Source organism: Portunus trituberculatus, chromosome 42 (genome assembly GCF_017591435.1).
Source record: "Portunus trituberculatus isolate SZX2019 chromosome 42, ASM1759143v1, whole genome shotgun sequence".
NCBI lineage: Eukaryota > Metazoa > Arthropoda > Malacostraca > Decapoda > Portunidae > Portunus > Portunus trituberculatus.
Window position 1 is genome coordinate 9,049,438 of NC_059296.1, and position 6,688 is coordinate 9,056,125.

The 6,688-nt window shown below is 39.7% G+C and overlaps 1 long non-coding RNA gene across 1 annotated transcript in view; it reads left to right on the forward strand.

The window, feature by feature from the left end:
* LOC123517788 overlaps positions 1 to 5,913 on the forward strand; it is a 21,984-nt gene extending 16,071 nt beyond the window's left edge. Inside the window, exon 3 of the long non-coding RNA XR_006678591.1 lies at positions 5,773 to 5,913. This is a non-coding gene — a long non-coding RNA (uncharacterized LOC123517788). The remainder of the gene's footprint in view (positions 1 to 5,772) is intronic.
* Positions 5,914 to 6,688: the final 775 nt, after the last annotated feature.

Here is a 6,688-nt window from a genome sequence, read left to right on the forward strand (position 1 = left end):
CTCTCTCTCTCTCTCTCTCTCTCTCTCTCTCTCTCTCTCTCTCTCTCTCTCTCTCTCTCTCTCTCTCTCTCTCTCTCTCTCTCTCTCTCTCTCTCTTTACATTGCCTTTTGTTTCAGTATTTTTCTTCTTCTTTTGTTTATATGTTTCTATCTTTTATCTCTTCTTCTTTTAATCCCTCATTTACTTTGTCTTCTTTCTTCTCCCTCTTGCTGCTTTTAATATCATTTTTGTTTCTTTATGTCGTTTTTATTTTTCTTGTCTTTGTTCTTATCTCTTTCTTTTCTCTTATTTCTATGTAATTTTTCCATTATCTTTTCTCCAGTTTATTCTCTCTCTCTCTCTCTCTCTCTCTCTCTCTCTCTCTCTCTCTCTCTCTCTCTCTCTCTCTCTCTCTCTCTCTCTCTCTCTCTCTCTCTCTTTAATATCTGCTGTTTTATGTACTATGAACTTTTAGCGCTTTTAAAATCTTTACTTACGTTGAAATATTCTTTTTTATTTCGCTGTTTTCACTCCAACTGATTCTAATTTAATTTTTGCCAACTCTTTTCGTATTTCGCTTGTTTAATTCTTTGTTATTTACTATTGTTGTAGTCGTTTTTAATCTCTTTCTCCTCCTCCTCCTCCTACTCCCCCTCCTCCTCCTCCTCTTCTTCCTCGTCCTCCTCTTCTTATCGTCTACACGCTCAGGTAAAAGTGCAGAAATCTCGTTTGTGGTTGTGGAAGAGGAGAGGAGAGGAGAGGAGAGGAGAAGAGATGAGAGAAGAAAAGAGAAGAGAAGATAAGAGAAGATATAGGATAGGAAAATAGAGGATAGAAATGTGAAACTTGAAAGAAAAGTGGGCTGGAAAGGACATGAGAAACGGATGTGTGTGTAGAGAGAGAGAGAGAGAGAGAGAGAGAGAGAGAGAGAGAGAGAGAGAGAGAGAGAGAGAGAGAGAGAGAGAGAGAGAGAGAGAGAGAGAGAGAGAGAGAGAGAGAGAGAGAGACTCACTTTTGATCATCCAAACTTTACTGGTCCCAAATCCTCGCCCGAAGTCACCTCTAGTTTCGAACTCGCATTTTCACTTCTTGGTACGACTCGTGCAGAGAGGAACCAGGAAAGAAGGAAGGCGGCAGAGAGAGGGAGAGGGAGAGGGAGAGGGAGGCGGCAGAGAGAGGAAGAGGAAGGGAGAGAGAGAGAGAGAGGGAGTGAGAGGGGAACGCCTGGTGATTGGTAAAACGAAGAGGAGAGGATTCATAAGGATAAGGAAGAGAGGTAATGAGGGTGGAAAGGAGAGGGAGGGATGGATGAAAATGGAGGAATGGCATTAGGGATGGAGGGAGAAAGAGAGGGAGAGGAGAGAAGGGTATAGGAGGACTGATTTTAGATACAAAGATTGGAAAGTCGTAAAAATATAAAGAGAATAATCTGTGATATGAAAATAAACTCTAAAATTTATTGTTTCTTATTTATTTGATTTTTTTTGTAAGTCTCTTGTAACTGTTGAATGTCTCCTTTTTCCTGTTACTGCCATTTTATTTAACTTGCTTTTTCTGTAGTTTTTGTTAGGTTACGATTCTCCTCTCACTTTTTACTTTCATAATATTTTTTATATGTGCTTTCTCCCTTGATTCTGTTCGTTCGTATCATGTCTCCTTTCGCCTCTCCTCCACGTTCATCACATCTCGCTCTCTCTCTTTCTCTCTGCTCACGTTATGAAGTTGCTCCAAGCGGGACTTTCCAATTTACTCACGGGTCTTCCCCATGAGAGAGGCGGGCGGAGTGAGAACCCGAAGTGAGAGTAAGGGAGAGGTGGAGAAAGAGGGAGGGAGATGGGAGAGTGGGAGGGAAGTCAGGTGTTAAGGAGGGAAGAAAGAGAGAGGATGATAAAGGAAGAAAAGTGCAACAAGGGAGAATTGAAGTAGGAAGGAATGAAGAGAAAAAAAGGGATAGAATGAAGAATGGAAGTGAGAAATGTAGAGAGGAAGACCAAGAAGAAAGAAGAGAGTGCATCTAAAAGGGAGAATGAGAGAGAGACTAAAGAGAAAAGGAAGGAAATGAGAAAATAGTTAAGGTAGAGAAGAGAGAAGGAGGGAAAATAGGACCGAGAGAGAGAGAGAGAGAGAGAGAGAGAGAGAGAGAGAGAGAGAGAGAGAGAGAGAGAGAGAGAGAGAGAGAGCCTGAGCCCATTAAATAACACGATGTTTCACTGATTTTAACATTCACACGTGTGTTGATTTTCATACGCTGCTCGTGACGTTTAATCCAGAGAGAGAGAGAGAGAGAGAGAGAGAGAGAGAGAGAGAGAGAATATGACTGCTGAATCGTCGCCGCTCGTCACCACAATCTCAAAGTTTTACCTAAAATTTGAGGGGAAAATATTCTCTGAGTTTTCCATGGTAAGCAAAGAAAGCCAACACGTACTACCTCTCTCTCTCTCTCTCTCTCTCTCTCTCTCTCTCTCTCTCTCTCTCTCTCTCTCTCTCTCTCTCTCTCTCTCTCTCTCTCTCTCTCTCTCTCTCTCTCTCTCTCTCTCTCTCTCTCTCTCTCTCTCTCTACCTGTACCTCCGAGCAAATAGAGAAAATGAAAAGTCAACGGGGAGGGAAGAGAAGGCTCGACTCTCTTCTGCATGATTCACGCCGCCACACTGCACCCTCGTGCTGGTCGGGGTGGGAGTGGTGTGGAGGGGGATGCTTGCAGATTAATGGGGAATGTGATGGCTTTTATTAATTGGCTCGGGGCTGTGTTACTGGTGGTGGTGGGGTGGTGGTGGTGGTGGTGGTGGTGGTGGTGGTGGTGGTGGTGTTACTGGTGGTGCTGGTGGTGGTGGTGGTGGTAGTCGTGGAGGAGGAGGAAGTAACAATGAAATATCTCCTGTGTGTTTTTTTTTCTTGGTCATAGTCTATATAGTCTGTCATAGTGATTCTGGTGTAGTAGTAGTAGTAGTAGTAGTAGTAGTAGTAGTAGTAGTAGTAGTAGTAGTAGTAGTAGTAGTAGTAGCAGTAGTACCCGTAGTAGTATAAGTAATAGTAGAAGTAGTACCCGTAGTGGTATAACTAGTAGTAATGGTAGTAGTACGTAAATTTGTAGTTTTCTAATACTGGTAGTGGCAGTAATAGTTGCAGTAGTAGTAGTAGCAGTTTTTGGATTGTTAATTTCAATTTTTATTTATTTATTTTTTCTACGACGGTGACTATAAGTGTTAATAATGATACTAAGGTGCAGTTTATTTCTAAGATAGTGAATTCCTTGATGTTGGTACGCAAAATGTCTTACAATACTATGATGAGGTGTGTGTGTGTGTGTGTGTGTGTGTGTGTGTGTGTGTGTGTGTGTGTGTGTGTGTGTGTGTGTGTGTGTGTGTGTGTCTGTGCGCCTCTGCACGCACGAGTGCGTTAGTGTGTGTGAATCTCGCTTAAAGTGAGCGAGAGAGAGAGAGAGAGAGAGAGAGAGAGAGAGAGAGAGAGAGAGAGAGAGAGAGAGAGAGAGAGAGAGAGAGAGAGAGATTGCCTCATCCTTGTAGACATTCATGTTGGTAACTGTCTCTTCCTAGCAGTCCTGGCGTGCAGCACACTTGATTTCAGCTGCATAATGTTTACTCTTTATGTTACATAACTCAAAAAAATAAAGGAAGTAGTAATGGTATTGACATAGAATTATCCCTACTTACATAGAATTAAAATAGAGGCTCTTTACCCTGATATAATGATATTTATTTACTCGAGTACACTCCACTGTATAAATATCAGAGGTACTGTTCCAACAAATTTATCGAAAAAGAAAAAAATGTTGCCTAATTGTATTTTGTGTCAAAGCTTGAAAATAATAAGTATTTTGCTCAATACAGTGTTTGGAAATTGATTGTGACAAATAAAATGTGGTTATAGTGTTTTCTGTATACACTTGTCTCTTCTCAGATAATTCAGGAAATTGTGTCATTTCTTACTAAGAATAAAAACTAGCTGACATATTCAAAGTTCACGTTTGATATGATATATCGTGTCAGATCACTGGTATCCTCTTTCTTTAAGTTGAGAAACAAGCACCTAAAGCACAGCTATTAGCACAGAATTAGTCCTTGTTTTCTTGATAATAACTGTTAGTAGCGTTCAGTCAGCTTTTTTAGGATGTCTTGACTTTATAATTTCATCGTCCTTCCTTATACACTGATATTATATTAGGAGTAAGATGTATCAGTAATTCATCCACGAGGCACTGCAGTGCTGACCTTGGTATCATTTGTTATTTAGGAGAAGTCTCATTTATCTGCCTGTCTCTTTTCTTCATGTCAATAAGCTTATTATTTCTTTTGTTTGCTTTGCTCAAAAACTTGCTGATGGTTTTTAATGTAATAATAGTCTTGCTCGTCCTCTGCCTGTGATAAAAGGCAAGTACATACGCTTCGTTAGGAAATCACTCTGGGACTGTTGCAAGTATTCCTCAGGGCCACGCCTTTGACGGTAGGGTTCGATGGGTTGAGCTCCCCACGGAGCCATTAATGTGACCGTCTAGCCTTCATCACCAGCACCATAACCTCCACCACCCCACACAACTACTTCCACCACTAGGATTACTATTGCATCACACCACTATGTCATTATGACCCAAAATCACCATTACCCATGACTTTGTGAATCGCTGGTTATGTCTTGTTATGGTTTTCTAGGTGTAACTAAAGGCATAACGAGGGAAATGTTTTTCTTGGAGGCTGCATCTTATTTGGTGAGAGAATATGAATCCAATGTGGTGGCATTAGTGTGAAGGTGATGCAGAGAGAGAGAGAGAGAGAGAGAGAGAGAGAGAGAGAGAGAGAGAGAGAGAGAGAGAGAGAGAGAGAGAGAGAGAGAATCATGCTCTAAACTTCTCCATAGTAAAACAAGTAATATTTATATGAAAAAAAGGCAGAGTAGGAGAAAAGGTATCACGAAATGAAGAATCACAAAAAAAATGCACATAGAAACTTTAATAAAATACACGAAAAAATGGAATATAAGAAAAGTAAAATAATTATACGAAAAAGAAAAACAGTGAGAAGGAAGAAGAGAATTAAAAGTGAGGAGGAAGAGCAGGAAGAGGAGGAGGAGGAGGAGGAGGAGGAGGAGGAGGAGGAGGAGGAGGAGGAGGAGGAGGAGGAGGAGGAGGAGGAGGAGGAGGAGGAGGAGGAGGAGGAGGAGGAGGAGGAGGAGGAGGAGATGCCTCATGATACTTATAAAGGCGGCGACGTGAGTACGAGGGTGGATGATGGTGCAGGGAGAGGAGATGGAGGGATGGACGGAGGGAGGACAGGTTGGAGAAAGGGAGGGAACGCGGGGGATGGAGGGAACAGGTAGAAGGGAGGGGGCAAGGGAGGGAGGGAGGGAGGGGACAGATATCGACTAGATCTTTCTTGGAAGCCAGGGTGCAGATGGCCCTCCAGAGCTCCTCCCTTCCTCTCTCTCTCTCTCTCTCTCTCTCTCTCTCTCTCTCTCTCTCTCTCTCTCTCTCTCTCTCTCTCTCTCTCTCTCTCTCTAAAAAAAAAAAAAAACATTGTACTCAAAGAGAGATAGATAGAAAGATAGATAGATAGATAGATAGATAGATAGATATAGATAGATAGATAGATAGATAGATAGATAGATAGATAGATAGATAGATAGATATATATAGAGAGAGAGAGAGAGAGAGAGAGAGAGAGAGAGAGAGAGAGAGAGAGAGCACGTAAGGAGTTGCCTTATAAACTAATTCTCTTAACGGCGGGCGGACAGCGGGAACCTCCACAGGAAGAGATATTAAGCAAAATTTTTATTGCAGGTACAACTTAAAGCTGAGCTGGGCTGAAATTTCTCTCCGAGGCGCGGGAGGACGAGGGTGAAAATGCGAATGAACTTAAATTTTTTATGCACGAGGGAGTGTAAAAATGCAAGGAGGAAAACTTAAATGAGGAGAGAAAAAACAGGGTTGTGAAGCAGAGAGAGAGAGAGAGAGAGAGAGAGAGAGAGAGAGAGAGAGAGAGAGAGAGAGAGAGAGAAATCCTAGAAATGCTTCACACTGATAAGAATAATGAAAGGGAATTAAAAATGCGTTATGATTAGTTAAACATTACTAAATCTGTGCAGCAAAAAAAAAAAAAAAAAAATAAAATAAAAAAAAATAAAAACATTGTTAGTATTATAGATATTGTTCTTTATTATTGTTATCTTTATTGTTGTTATTGTTATTGTTGTTGTTATTATTATCATTATTTAATTATTATTTATTATTATTTTTATTATTATTATTATTATTATTATGACTATTATTATTATTATTATTATTATTATTATTATTATTATTATTATTATTATTATTATTATTATTATTATTATTATTATTATTGTTATTGTTATTATTTCTATCATTATTATTATTCTTATTATTATTGTTAATATTATTATTATCATGATGATGTTGATGGGGATGGTATGATGATGATGATGATGATGATGATGATGATGATGATGGTGATGACAACATGAACAAGAAAAATAAACAGAGAGATTACAATGGTATTCACCACGAATATCTCTTTTTGTATATTACCTATACGCTTGCAGATAATCACTGAATCTTAAAATGAAATATGTAGTATTAATGTGGAAAAAAAACTTATTTTCCATGGGATAACATCATTTTATTTACGATTCTGCCACATTCATATAATACTCTCCTATCTGGACGTGTGAGTGTT